This window comes from Sminthopsis crassicaudata, chromosome 4, assembly GCF_048593235.1.
Source record: "Sminthopsis crassicaudata isolate SCR6 chromosome 4, ASM4859323v1, whole genome shotgun sequence".
NCBI lineage: Eukaryota > Metazoa > Chordata > Mammalia > Dasyuromorphia > Dasyuridae > Sminthopsis > Sminthopsis crassicaudata.
Window position 1 is genome coordinate 66829611 of NC_133620.1, and position 14027 is coordinate 66843637.

Below are 14027 nucleotides of genomic sequence, written 5' to 3' on the forward strand. Positions count from 1 at the left end.
GTGCTCTATCCACTGCACCACCTAGCTGCCCCCACTTTCAATATTTTCTTACTTGATAATCTCATCTTCTTCCATAAGTTCAATTATCATCTCTATGAAGATATGTAGATATGTATGTATAACTATACACACACATTTTGAACTATATTTTCCCATTACCTCTTGGGTATCTATCCTGAACTGGATGTCCCATGCACATTTCAAATTCAACATGGCCAAAATAGAACTCATTATTCCTCATCCCAGCCCAATAATAGAGTGGCAAAAGGATAGAAGGCATAGTGGAGCTCCTCTTCTTGCATGTCTGTTAGCGTTTCATTTGTTTGTTCTTGCTTCTCATTAAAATCTCTAACTTTTTTCTCTTTGGCTCCAGGCACTGTTGTATGCACTTTGCAAATGTTATCTCATTTGAGCTTTTCAGCAACTTTTTGAAGTAGATACTATTATTAACCCCACTTTCCATTTGAGGATACTGAAGCAAACAGGTTAAGTGACTTGTGTAATGTTATACAATTAGTAAGTATGAGAAACCATATTTGAACTCAGATCTTCCTGATTCCAGGCATAGCGGTGCATCTACTGTGCCATATACCTGCCAACAGATCTCCTTTGATGGATCTTCATCTAGTTGAAGCCTACTCACCATGGGCATACCCCAGGGTTCTTTCTTGGGCCCCCTTTTGTTTTTCCTTAATACTGTTTAGTTTAGTAATTTCAGCAGCTACCATGAATTAAATTATCTCTATGACGATGATTCTCACATTCATTTATTGAGCCTGAATCTCTCTCCTGACTTCCATTCTCTAATCTTCAGCTGTCCATTGCTCATCTTTAACTACCCCAGAATAAGTCTGAAATTGAAGCCATGATCTTTTGCCTTCAGGCAAAAAGGCTCTCCCCTCTTTTTAAGTTTCTTATCACCATCATCATCCTCCCAGTTACTCAGGCTCAGGATGATGTGTCATCTATGATTCTCTCCTTTTCTCACACTTCTTTAATGAGTCTTTTGCCAAATTTTGTGGATTCTACCTTTAACACGCCTCATCTATGCCACCCTCTCTCCTCTTCTACTACTACCTTCCTAAGATGGGTCTTCAGGAAGACGTTTACAATGATGTTTCTGTTAATTGAAGGTGCTTCGCATTGCTGAAGGAAGGGTTGTTTGCAGGTCTTCTGTTTGATGCATTTTTAAATGCCATAGTTTTTCTTAAACTAATTTTAAAAAGAAAATGTGGACTTTAAAACTGCACAAAGTAGCTAACTTTTCATACCTCTGTCATTTATAATAATATGTCCTTAGCAAATCTCTTAATCTTTTTAGTTCTCAGTTTCTTCATGTGCAAAATGTATGGGTTGCACTGGATGACCTTTGATTTTTCCTTCTAGTTCTGCAGCCATGGTTATTGTCCATCTTCGGATTCTTGGAGTTTGGGAATAGAATAGGCAATTTTGTGTAAACAATGCTAAGCTAACTTGTTAAAATGTATCATTTAATCAACTTTCCTTTACTGCCCACTATTGAGTTGTTTAGAAAATTTCTTGGATCATGTTTTTCATTAGGCCTGTTTATTTACATGAATGATTCAGAAGAGAAAAATTACCAAAATGGTATAGTACTTCTTAAGACATTTTGGTTTAGTTTAAAGTAATGATCTTGGATGTTCTTTCCCTTCTTGTTTCATATTTGTTTTTTAACAATGGGTTGGCTTTATGAGCATTTTGGCATAAAAGCAAAATAGAGTAAATAGTCCAAATGATTGTACAAACCATGGGTTTGACTTTTGTCAATTTGTGAAAAGGTTGAAGTCATACATAAAGACAATAAAGGTGAAGAGGGAGATTTTTTTTTAAGTATTGACTTGTAATTTCAGGGTGTTGGAAACTTCCAGTGAGTAATTGAAAATTGCTGATTGACATTTCTAACATAATTTAAAGACTGAAAGAACTCCTCTTCACATGGAATTTGGAAGGAAAATAAGAATACTAAGTAAAAGCGTGATAAATTTTAAAGGTGGCTGGTAAAATATTTGTCCTTTAAGGATGAAACATGGTACTAAATGTTATAAATATTTGAAGAAAAGAATACTATTTTCAATGGTCAAAGGATATGAACAGACAATTTTCAGATGAAGAAATTGAAACTATTTCCACTCATATGAAAGAGTGTTCCAAATCATTACTGATCAGAGAAATGCAAATTAAGACAACTCTGAGATATCACTACACACCTGTCAGATTGGCTAAGATGACAGGAACAAATAATGATGAATGTTGGAGGGGATGTGGGAAAACTGGGACACTGATGCATTGTTGGTGGAGTTGTGAAAGAATCCAGCCATTCTGGAGAGCAATCTGGAATTATGCCCAAAAAGTTATCAAACTGTGCATACCCTTTGACCCAGCCATACTACTACTGGGCTTATATCCCAAGGAAATACTAAAAAAGGGAAAGGGACCTGTATGTGCCAAAATGTTTGTGGCAGCCCTTTTCATAGTGGCTAGAAGCTGGAAGATGAATGGATGTCCATCAATTGGAGAATGTTGGGTAAATTATGGTATATGAATGTTATGGAATATTATTGTTCTGTAAGAAATGACCAACAGGAGGAATACAGAGAGGCTTGGAGAGACTTACATCAACTGATGCTGAGTGAAATGAGCAGAACAAGGAGATCATTATACACTTCAACAATGATACTGTATGAGGATGTATTCTGATGGAAGTGGATTTCTTCAACATAAGAGAAGAGCTAATCCAATTCCAATTGATCAATGATGGACAGAACCAGCTACATCCAGAAAAGGAACACTGGGAAATGAGTGTAAACTGTGAGCATTGTTTTTTTTTTTGTTTGTTTGTTTGTTTTGCTTTGTTTTGTTTCTCTTCCCAGATTATTTTTACCTTGCGAATACAATCCTTCCTTTGCAACAACAACAACAAAATTCGGTTCTGCACATATATATTGTATCTAGGATATACTATAACATATTTAATATGTATGGGAATGCCTGCCATTTAGGGGAGGGGGTGGAGGGAAGGAGGGGAAAAACTCGGAACAGAAGGGAGTACAAGGGATAATGTTGTAAAAAAAAAATTACCTATGCATATGTACTGTCAAAGAAAATGTTTATAATTATAAAAATTAATAAAAAACAAAATTTAAAAAAAAGAAAAGAATACTATTTTCTTTTTTTATATATATAAAACTTTTTATTTTCAAAATACTTGCATAGATAGTTTTTAACATTCACCCTTGTAAAACTTGTGTTCCAAATTTTTTTCCCTTTCCCCCACTTTTCCCCTAGATGGCAAGTAATCCAAATCAGATCAAAAAAGAAAAAAATAGCAAGCAAACAACAACAAAAAAGTGAGAATGCTTTGTTGTGATCCACACTCAGTTCTCACAGTCCTCTCTCTGAGTGCAGATGGCTCTCTTCATCACAAGATCATTGGAATTGACCTGAATCATCCATCAATTATCAGAATTGATCATCGCATAACCTTGTACATGTTCTTTTGGTTCTACTCACTTCACTTAGCATCAGTTCATGTAAGTCTCTCCAGGCCTTTCTGAAATCATCCTGCTGATCATTTCTTATAGAACAATAATATTCCATAACATTCATATACCCTAACTTATTCAGCCATTCTCCATCTGATGGGCATACACTCAGTTCCCAGTTCCTTGCAAATGGTGTTTTATTTTCTCAAGATGTTTCGTTATCTAACAGAATATCTCACTAATCCATGAAGTACTTGTCATTTTTGGTTAGACTGTCAGTAAAGAGGATAGTCTTTTTTAAAAAATCATAACAAAAACCTACTTCCAAAGTTGGTCTCTGATTCAGTAATATCAGTGCTTGAGGAACATAGAAGATTATAATCTTGAGCAGTAGTCTGCAAAGTGGTTATAATGTGGCATGATCCCAAGGGGTAAGTATTGTGGGGTTACAAAGATGGATTGCATTTAGCTCTCGTCAGAGTAGCCAGTCACAGGACACGTCTCCGGCACAATCCTGCTTCCTCTTTGGCATTTTACTTTTTTTCTTCCTCTCATTCTGGCCTACTAGCTCCTAACCTCTGCTTTTCTGCTCTAAGATTAAAACCTAACCTCAGCAGGCACCCCTGCACCAGCAGGTATATAAGCAAAATTTCACTCACTCCCGTGTATTCAGTTCATCTACTAGATGGACTAGCATCAAGAAGACCTGAGTGCATATACCACTTTGGTCACTTAATTAGACTAACTCTGGACAAGTTACTCTTTCAGTCTTGGGCTTTGCAAATCCTAAAATGCTATATAAATGCCAGCTATTAATAGTTCCGTTTGTGCTTTGCTTGGCAGGCTCTGTGTCCTGGGCTGACCAATTTGAAACCATCTCCCCTTTTTTTCCCTTTTTTTTCCCCTTTTTTTTTTTTTTTTAAATCCCTTTGGTGGGCCTTGGAATAAGAAGGTACGGATGGGTGATGGGTTAAAGTCTGAATCTGTCACAGTCTGTATTCCATAAAACCCATATCTATTCTGAACTCCCTTATTTCTTTTCAGGATGTCATCATCCTACTAGTCACTATAGATGGAAACCTTGGTTTCATGTTTGATTCTTTTCTCTAAAGCCACTGGCCTTCTCAGACTTTGATTCATTGGATTTTTTTTCCATTTCACCAATTCTATTTTTTGAAAAGTTGTTTTCTGTAAAGGGCTAGAACTGAGCAAATGCACTTGGATAATGGAGCATGTACGACTAATTGCCAATTGGACAATTCTCTAATAACATGTTTGAAGGATGACCCTCCCCAGCTGTTCTGTGCTGACTTGATTGGTGGGACAAAGAAGGGGAAGTGACGTGTGTGAGGGGAGTAGGAGGAAGAAAGTGAGGCATTCTCCTGACGGTGGAGAGAGAGGAAGGTGGTGTGGAGATTTACTAGATGTAATCCCCTGACAGTGACTTCAAAAGACCAAGAATAAAGACTTTTGATTAGCTTGACTCCGGTTGATTTCTGGGAAGACAGAGTTCCAGCAGTTTTCTTTTTCCATTTCTCCAATTGTATTTTTTAAGGAGTTATTTTCTTTTTTCATTTTGCCAAATCTATTTTTTAAGAAGTGGTTTTCTTCAGCATGTTTTTTCCCCCTATTTCACATATTTTTTAAAGGAGATGTTTTCTTCAGAAATTTCTGTATTTATTTTTCTAACTCCCTTGCAAACTCTCATTCCCTTTCCCCATTTTTCTTCTAACACTTTTTAAAGAACCTTTTCAATTTTTTCCAAGAGAGCCTTTTGACTTGGAAACCAGTTTATATCTCCCTTTGAGGCTTAATCTGGAGGCATTTTGCCTTAGTGCCTTTAGGGTTTGAAGTCTGTTCTTCCTTGTCTCCATAATAGCTACCTATGTCAGAGCTCTTTTTTGCTTTTTTTGCTCATTTTTAAAGGTTGGAGGTCTGCTCCCAGGGCATATGAGAGATTTTCTCAAGCTTCCTCCACAGGACCACAGATAGGGATTTTATGCTACTTTGGGGTTCGTGCTACTGGGTAGGTATGGCCAAGTCCCTCTGGTTATGCTGAGGTTCAGGTCTTTACTATTTGCTTTTTGTAGTTCTATCAGGTTATCTGGTGATCCACTGGCTTCTGAACCAGGATAGAGTAGTCAACACTCCCTCCCCAATTCCTCCCCAGCCCAATTGAGACAGACTTTTCTTGAAGTCCTTCCAAGATATCTTCTGCTGGAAATTTGTTACCCCAAAATCCATTCAGAGGCTTAATGCAGTCTTGATTCTGAGGGAAGGCAGGAAGAGCTCAGAAAAAGATCTGTGCACTCTCCATCATCTTGGTCCGGCTCCCTTTCAGAGGCAGTTGGGGATAAGTGACTTACCCAGGTCACACAGCTAGGAAGTGTTAAGTATCTGAAGCCAGATTTGAACTCAGGTCTTCCTGGTTTCAGGGCTGGTGCTCTATCCACTGCACCAACTAGCTGTCCCCTTTTGACCAGACTATTACAGTTGCTTCCTAATTGATTTTTCCTTTTTTATGTCTCTGCTTGTTACAATTCATCTTCCACACATCTGTCAAATTGATTTTGTAGGTGTGACTATATCACTTCCATACTCTGATTGCTTCCTATCCATTCTGTGATCAATATTCATCTTTTCATCACCTTTTAAACATTTTTAGAGCAAATGAATATGATCATTATTCTAGTTGAGTAATATTTGACATTTAGATAACACTTTAATCTGTACTAGGTAGTTTGTGTAATTATCTCATTATAAATCTTTCCATAATGTTTCATACTAGCATAGAGATGATGGTAGATTTGCAAAGACTGTGCAACAAAAAGTTGGCAAATCCCATCAAATTGCCTCTAAGTTTAGGTTTACTGATGGGGTATAAACTTATCTGAGGCCAAAGCAGCTGAATTTAAAGAGATTTATTATTAATTTGGCTGCAATGTGATAACTTTTTAAATGTAATTCTTGAAAAACATAGATTGATGGAAAGAAGACTAATTTTAGACTGATATCCTGAGTTCAAAATTTCTCTTTGCTCATTACTCAGTTTCCTTATCTATATAATGAGGAGATCAAACTAGATGGTTTCTGAGGTCCCTTTCAGCATTAGATTTATGGTACTTTGATATATTTTGTGACTATATGATTTTACTTAATTGTAGATATTATCTTAATTGTAGATATCTCAGTGGAGGTGAGGATGCAGTAGCGTGCTAGTGCCAGCTCCTAGCCTATACTAGCAAATACTAGAAACCAGGGTTTGGTTTATTATTTTGTTGATTATCTATACTTAACATAGTGATGGAGAAAATGTTAAGAATACAGATCTAATGCATGTTTAATGCATTACACTCCCCTCCCCCAGGGGACTATTTTTAAAATATTTATAAGCACATTTTCGTGGGGTATGAATTGAATGAAATCATAAATTTTTGAAGTCTTGTGTAATAGAGATTCAGTTTTTGAAAAGTATATGGTAACAGGCCATTTTTGCAGGAAAAATCAAATCTATGAATAGTAATGTGAAAAAATGCTCCAAGTTACTAATAATTAAAGAAATTCAACTTAAAATAATTATGTTTCCACTTCAAATGAATGAATTTAACTAAACTCTGGAAGATGACAGAAAGGAAAATGATAAATGCTGAAGGTAAATGTGGGAAAATATGGTACACTAATACACTGTTGCTAAAGCTGTACACTAGTCCAGCTATTCTGAAAAGCAATTTGAAATTGTGCTTAAAAAGCTACTAGACCGCATATACCCTTTTACCCAGAAATATTGATATTGGGTCTGTACCCAAAAGAGATTCAAAAACAAGAAAAAATTCCCTATGTACAAAAGTGTTTGTAGCAGTTCTTTTTGTGCTGGCAAAGAGTTGGGAACTTAGTAGATGCTATCATTTGGAGCATGTCTGAAAAAATTATGATATGTGAATGTGATGTCATGCTTTGACTAGTAAGAAATAATGTGGGATGTGACTTCAGAATAACCTGGGAAGACTAAAAAATGGAGTAATGCAGAGTAAAGTAAGCAAAAAAAAAAAAAAAAAAAAAAAAAAAAAAAAAAGGAGACAATGTACACAGTAACAGCAGTGTTGTAAAGATAATCAGCTTGGAAACATTTTCTAAGTCTGATCAATATAGTGACCCACCACAGTTCCAAAGAACTCGGGGTGAAAAATATCTTTCACTTCCAGGTAGAGAAATTGCCTTCTCCCTTTCTTGCTTTTTTCCCTTGCCCCCTATCCTATAAGGAGTTTGACCAGTCAAATGGAGAAAATTTTTTGAATGATTTAGTATTTGTAATGGATTTTGTATTTCTTGTCTTCAAGACAAGAGAGAAGAGAGAGAGACTCTGGAACTGAAAAAATAAATAAAATTGAATTTTGAAAAAGAGTCCTAATACTGCAGATTATTAGGAAGCGTTCAGATTTTAGATAACTTAATACAAAGTAAATTAGGCAGAAGCTGGAAAACAGTGTTACAGATAGCATATATATAGCATTTTAAGATTTCCAAAGCATATTGACTGTTGTCTTATTGATGTTCACCATGATTCTGTGAAATAGGTACTATCTTCGTTCTCATTTTTAGATGAGGAAATTGAGGCCAGAAGAAGTGATGGCACAGAGCTGGAGTACCAGAGTTAATGAAGCTGATTGGATGGCTAGTTCAGTACTAGAATCACTGTCCTCCCTTGGGGGAATACATCAACTCCTGGCATATTAAGTAGATACTTAAATGTTTATTAACTGATTGAGATTTCCTACTCATTATAAAAGTAAAACAAAGATATTCTCCTTTCTGTCCTTGGATACATTGCTTTGGTTCACATTTTTAGAGCTAAGATGAGAAAATTGATGAATAAACATTAGCAAAAGTGAGAATACTATCACTATTTCTTGATCACAATATTAGATTTACTTTAAATCTAATCATCAAATAAAATTTATTGAGACAATGAATAGTTTCAGTAAAGTAACAGATACAAAAAAGTCCCAACCAAATTCAGTATTACTACATAGCAAAATCCAGAGGGAAGAAAAGAATGGACTATTCCACTTGAACTAACTAGGAAATCCATAAAATGTGGGGTAATCTTATTTACCAGGGCCACCCTAGAGGCTTGAAGAGATAGAATTACAAAAACCTATTTAAAGAAATAAAAATCCACTTAAATAACTGGAAGGAAATTCAGACTTATAGTGGGAGCCTTACCAATATAATAAACGTGATAATATTACTTAAGTTAATTTATAGATATAATGCTCTACAAAACAACCAAGGGTGTGCTTTACAAAACTTGACCAAATATAGGGAAATACATTTGGACGATCAAGAGGGTTAGAATCTCAAGAGAAATAATGAGGGGAAAAAGAGTAGGAATGAAATACAAATAGTAAATACCTTTATACTGTTCGCTAGTAATATCAAAACTATTTCGTTTAAATTTTTTTAAGTAAATTAGTATAATAAATAAGATATGGAAGAATTAGAAATAAAGCTGAATTCAACTTGGCATTCTGTAAATTTGAGAATGTAGATTATGTGGGAGAAAGCTCCCCTATTGACAGTAACTACTAGGAAAACTGAAAAAGAAGCAGAATTTGGTTTGGACTATCCATTTCTCTAGATGCAAAATAAGCTAAAAATGGCTATCTGACCTATTAACATCGAAAAAAATAGAAGAGAACTAGATCAGTTTTTTTTTTTTTTACTCTATGTGCAAAGTTTACAGAGAAGAAGAAGCAAAACAGATTACTATCTTATAACAAGGAATTCTTAACCAAACTTGAAATAGAGCCCATTGCTGAAGATAAAATAAATAACTGCCTTAACATGAAATAAAATCAGGCTAAAAAGGGAAGAGGTTTATAAGGAAGAATGTTTGCACACAAATCTTTGATAAATAATTTATTTTTGAAGATAGGAAGAGAACAGATTTATAGTAACAGAAGTAATTCCTCAATGGCCGAGTGGTTAAAGGAAATGAACAAATATTTTTCAGTGAAGAATTGCAAAATATTTGCAATCATATGAAAAATTACATGAAATCACTAATAATAAGGAAAATGCAAATCAAAACAATTCTGAGGTTTCATCAATAGCATCTTGACAAAAGTAACAAAAGACAGGAACAGTTCATGTTAGAAGGGTTGTGTAAAGAAAGCAACATTAATAGAATGTTGGTGGAGCTATGACATGATCTAACTATAATGGAAAGCAATTTGAACAATGCTAAATAAGTGACGAAAATGTCTTGATACTAAAATGTCTTGATAAAGAGGTTATATTTCTGGGCATATATCCAAAGGAGATCAAGGATAAAAGGAGCTCACATATATACTAAAATATAGTCTTTTTTTGGTGATAATATAGAACTCCAATGTGGATTCTTATTACAAAGTAGTAAGTTGAGGAATGTTTCACTAAATTGTGGCACATGAATGAAATGATGGAATTAATCACAAACAAATATTACTGTCTGGCTAAATTCTGAAGAAGCAAAAATCGTTCTTGGCCTCAAGAAGCTTATATTCTAATGGAAAAAAATGTGAATATTTTTAAGACGCCTGGGAAGACTTAGACAAACTGATTTAAAAAAAGAGTGAAGCAAGCACAAACAAGAAAAAAATACACAATGACTGTCGTGATATAAGTGGAAAGAATAAAATTAAAATGTAAAAGTAGTTTGGCTGGACCACAGAATGTGGAAATTAGGCTACAAAGATTGGTTGATCTTACATTGTAAAGTGTTTTAAAATTCAAACAGAAAAAGTAAGTTACAACTTTAGAAGCAATAGGGAGTCATTGGAATTCACAAAGTTAGGTGACAGATGGTAAAATTCCCTGGAGGAAAATAATTTTGGAATCTTTATGGAATATACATTATAGCAGGAAATAATGAGGCAGATACATCAATTAAAAGGCCATTATAATAGCTTAGTCTAGAAATGATAAGGACCTGGTAGTTGTCTGAGTAGAGAACAGTCAGTTGTGGAGAAAGAGACACCTATTTTGACAACTAATAAGATATTAATAATAATAAGATATGAGGAAAGAGTTGAAGGTTAATACTGAGATTTTGATTTTTGAGAAACAGGAAGAAGAATGGTAGTGTCTTTGACAGAAATAGCAAAGTTTGGAAGAGGGATGGGTTTTGGGGAAAGAATAAGTTCTGTTTTGGAAATATTCTGAGTTTGAGATGTTTTCAGGACATCCAGTACATTTTAGTGTTAGTCAATTGGTAATGTGGGACTGAAACTCAAAGAAGAGATTGGGGATAGATAGATATATAGATCTATGACTCATCTGCTTAGAGATAATAATTAAATAAAACCATAGAAGTTGATGAGCTCACTAAAAGAAAACTTGTGAAAAAGAAGAGAGCTTAAGACTGACCCTAGAATTTAAATATTGATAGACCAATGAGCCAGAAAATAAGACTTATGAGTTCCAGACAAGTTGGAGCAGAAAAAGGGCAGAGTTAAATTCAGTTAAACTCAGGGAGGAAAGTGTCCAGGAGGAGAAGGTAGTCAGTTGTTTCAAATGCAGCAGGGAGATTGAGGCTATAGAGATTTTGGGCAACTTTTAGAGAAAGCTGGGGGAGAGGGAGAGTGAAAGTTTGGACTTGCTTCTTTTGGAAGTAAGATAGGGAGGAATAAAACAATCCTTTGCTGCAATAATGACATTCCATTTGAGATTAGATAGTTTAATTCATGCTTACCCAATCACCTTGGTTTTGTGATTTCTTGTATCTCCATTCATAAGCACAAACAGAAGAGACAGATGGTGGGACGTAATATAGGCTTGGATTTTGGCAAGGATGAGCAGCAGTAATTTAGAGATTTAAGAATATAGGAGAGTGGGGCCTGCATGAGTTAGTTCTATGGTCAAGATCAGGAAAGAAGAAAACTGAAATCAAAGCAGAAATAATAGTTTGAGGAAAAAGCAGAAGGTTGTTTTGAGAGAGATAAATAGGTTTAGCATGGGTAAGGCATAAGATGTAGAATAATATGAAGTTGTGATTTGACAAAGTAGTTGCAGAATTTTGATTAAAGAAGTGAAATTTGGGGGCATTTGGATTGATAAAATAGAAAAATAGAACAATGGTACTCAGAAAGACCTGAGTTCAAATGCAGTCTGAGATATTATCTGTTGTGACCCTGGGTAAGTCATTTAGCCTCAATATATAAAATTGGGATAAAAATAGTACTTCCAGGATTTTTCTGAGGATAAAATGAAGTAATGTTTTTAAGGCGTTTTGTAAACCTAAAAGTATTATGTAAAAGGCCTAGATCCTCTTTCTCTACTTTAGAGTTGGAGAAATAATTCATGGAATTTTAAGAGATTGAAGAATAGAGAGGTTAGGGTGTTGAAGAGAATATCAGCATGAATGTTAGAATTTTCTAGAGTAAGGACAAGAATTGGGGAAGAGGGGCGCAGCCAAGATGGCAGAGTAAAGGTAGGCACTTGTCCAACCTTTCCCCCAAATTGCTTCAAATTCCTTTAAATTAAACTATTCTAAACAAATTTTAGAGCATGAGAACACCCAAAAAGACTTAAGTAGAACATGCTGGCCTGGCTGTGCCCCAGAACCGGCCAGAGTTCCAGGACCTTTAAATCAGCAGCAGTGCTGGAGGCTTCTGGACCTCTCAGCTCAGGGACATCAAGGAGGACTTGGAAGGTCAGTGGAGAGGGTCTGTGGCAACAGGCAGGAGTTGAGTGTGTAATCTCAGCACAGCCCCCATTAAGGAACACTAGATCTTACAGCTGCAATGGAGTGGGGACACAATTAACAGCTTCAGAGCAAGAAAGTGCTTGTGGTCAGGTTCCTAGAAGGATCTCTGATAACAGTGACACAAAATCCAGAGCCCTACTTTAAAAAAGAGTTAAAAGTAGAGTAATAGGGGAGGAAAACGAGGAGAAAACAAAAAAGTTTCTGACAATTGAAAGTTATGGTGACAAGGAAGATCAAAACACACACTCAGAAGTTGATAACAAAGGCAAAGTTCCTACATCCAGTTTCCAAGAAACATAAGAATTAGGCTCAGGCTATGGCAGAGCTCAAAAGAGACTTTGAAAATCAAGTAAGAGAAATAGAAGAAAAATTAGGGAAAGAATTGAGAGAGATGCAAAAGCAAATACAAAAAACTAATGAGAATTATTGGTCAATTAATTGGAAAATAATTCCTTAAAAATACAATCAAGCAAATGAAAGCTATTGACCTGATGAAAAATCAAGATACAATAAAGCAAAACTTTAAAAAATGGAAAAAAAGGTTTTAAAAAATGTGAAATATCTCATTGGAAAAACAACTGATTTGGAAAATAGATCCGAGATAGAGAACTTAAAAAATTATTGGTCTACCTGAAAGTCATGATCAGAAAAAGAGCCTAGGCATCATCTTTCAAGAAATCATCAAGGAAAATTGTCCTGATATTCTAGAACCAGAGGGTAAAATAGAAATTGAAAGAATCCACTGATCACTTCCTGAAAGAGATTAAAACTCCCAGGAATATTATAGCCAAATTTTGGAACTCAGAGGTCAAGGAGAGAATATTCCAAGTATCTAGAAAAAAGCAATTCAAGTATAGTGGAGGCACAGTTAGAATAATACAAGACTTAGCCATTCGAAATATGATATTCCGGAGAGCAGTGGAGCTACTAGAATTGCAAACAAGAATCACCTACCTAGCAAAATTGAGTATAATCCTTCAGAGGCTAAGGTAGTCATTCAGTGAAACAGAAGATTTTAAAGTATTCATGATGAAAAGACCAGTACTGAATGGAAAATTTTCAAGCATAGGACTCTGGAGAAGCATAAAGAGTTAATCAGGAAAGTGATACCATAAGAGACTTAATAAGATTTATCTGTTTATATTCCTACATGGGTGGATGATATTTGTAATTCATAAGAATGCTATCATCATTATGGCAGTTAGTATATTTGGACACAGGGCATACATGTGAGCTGAAAATGAAGAGATAATAAGCTTTCTTTTTAATGATAAAGTTAAGTAAGAAAGGAATGTACTGGGAGAAAGAGAAAGGGAGAAGTGAAAGTATGCCATAAAAAGAGTCAAGAAAAAGCTTTTACAGTAGAGAGGAGGACAGGGTGAGTGAATGAACCCTACTCTTATCACAATTGGCTCAAATAGAAAGTAACATATATATTTAATAGGGATATAAAAATCTATCTGATCCTGCAGTGTTAGGATTACTAAGTGAGAACTGAGGTTGTCTGGACAGTGACAAGGTGAGAATTCAGGTTTTCTGGACAATTACAAGGTGAGAACTCAGGTTGACTTGATAGAGGGGGCAAGCTCATTGGCTGGGGTGGTTCTTCCCAGAAGCCCTTGCATTATCCCACGCCCATTCTCTGGGAGAATAAAAGAAGAGGACTCTCAGAGAAAGAGGAAGACTCTGAATTGCATCAGGCTTGACGGGGCTCTCTGCAGGAAGGGAAGTCACTTCTTTGGACAAGAGTTAACAGCAACTGCCTGGAGACAATGGTT

At 35.5% G+C, this 14027-nt stretch overlaps 1 protein-coding gene across 4 annotated transcripts in view; it reads left to right on the plus strand.

Moving 5' to 3' along the window:
* Positions 1-14027, plus strand: part of RASAL2 (RAS protein activator like 2) — a 320395-nt gene that overhangs the window by 49810 nt on the left and 256558 nt on the right. The gene's annotated exons all lie outside the window — the stretch shown is intronic.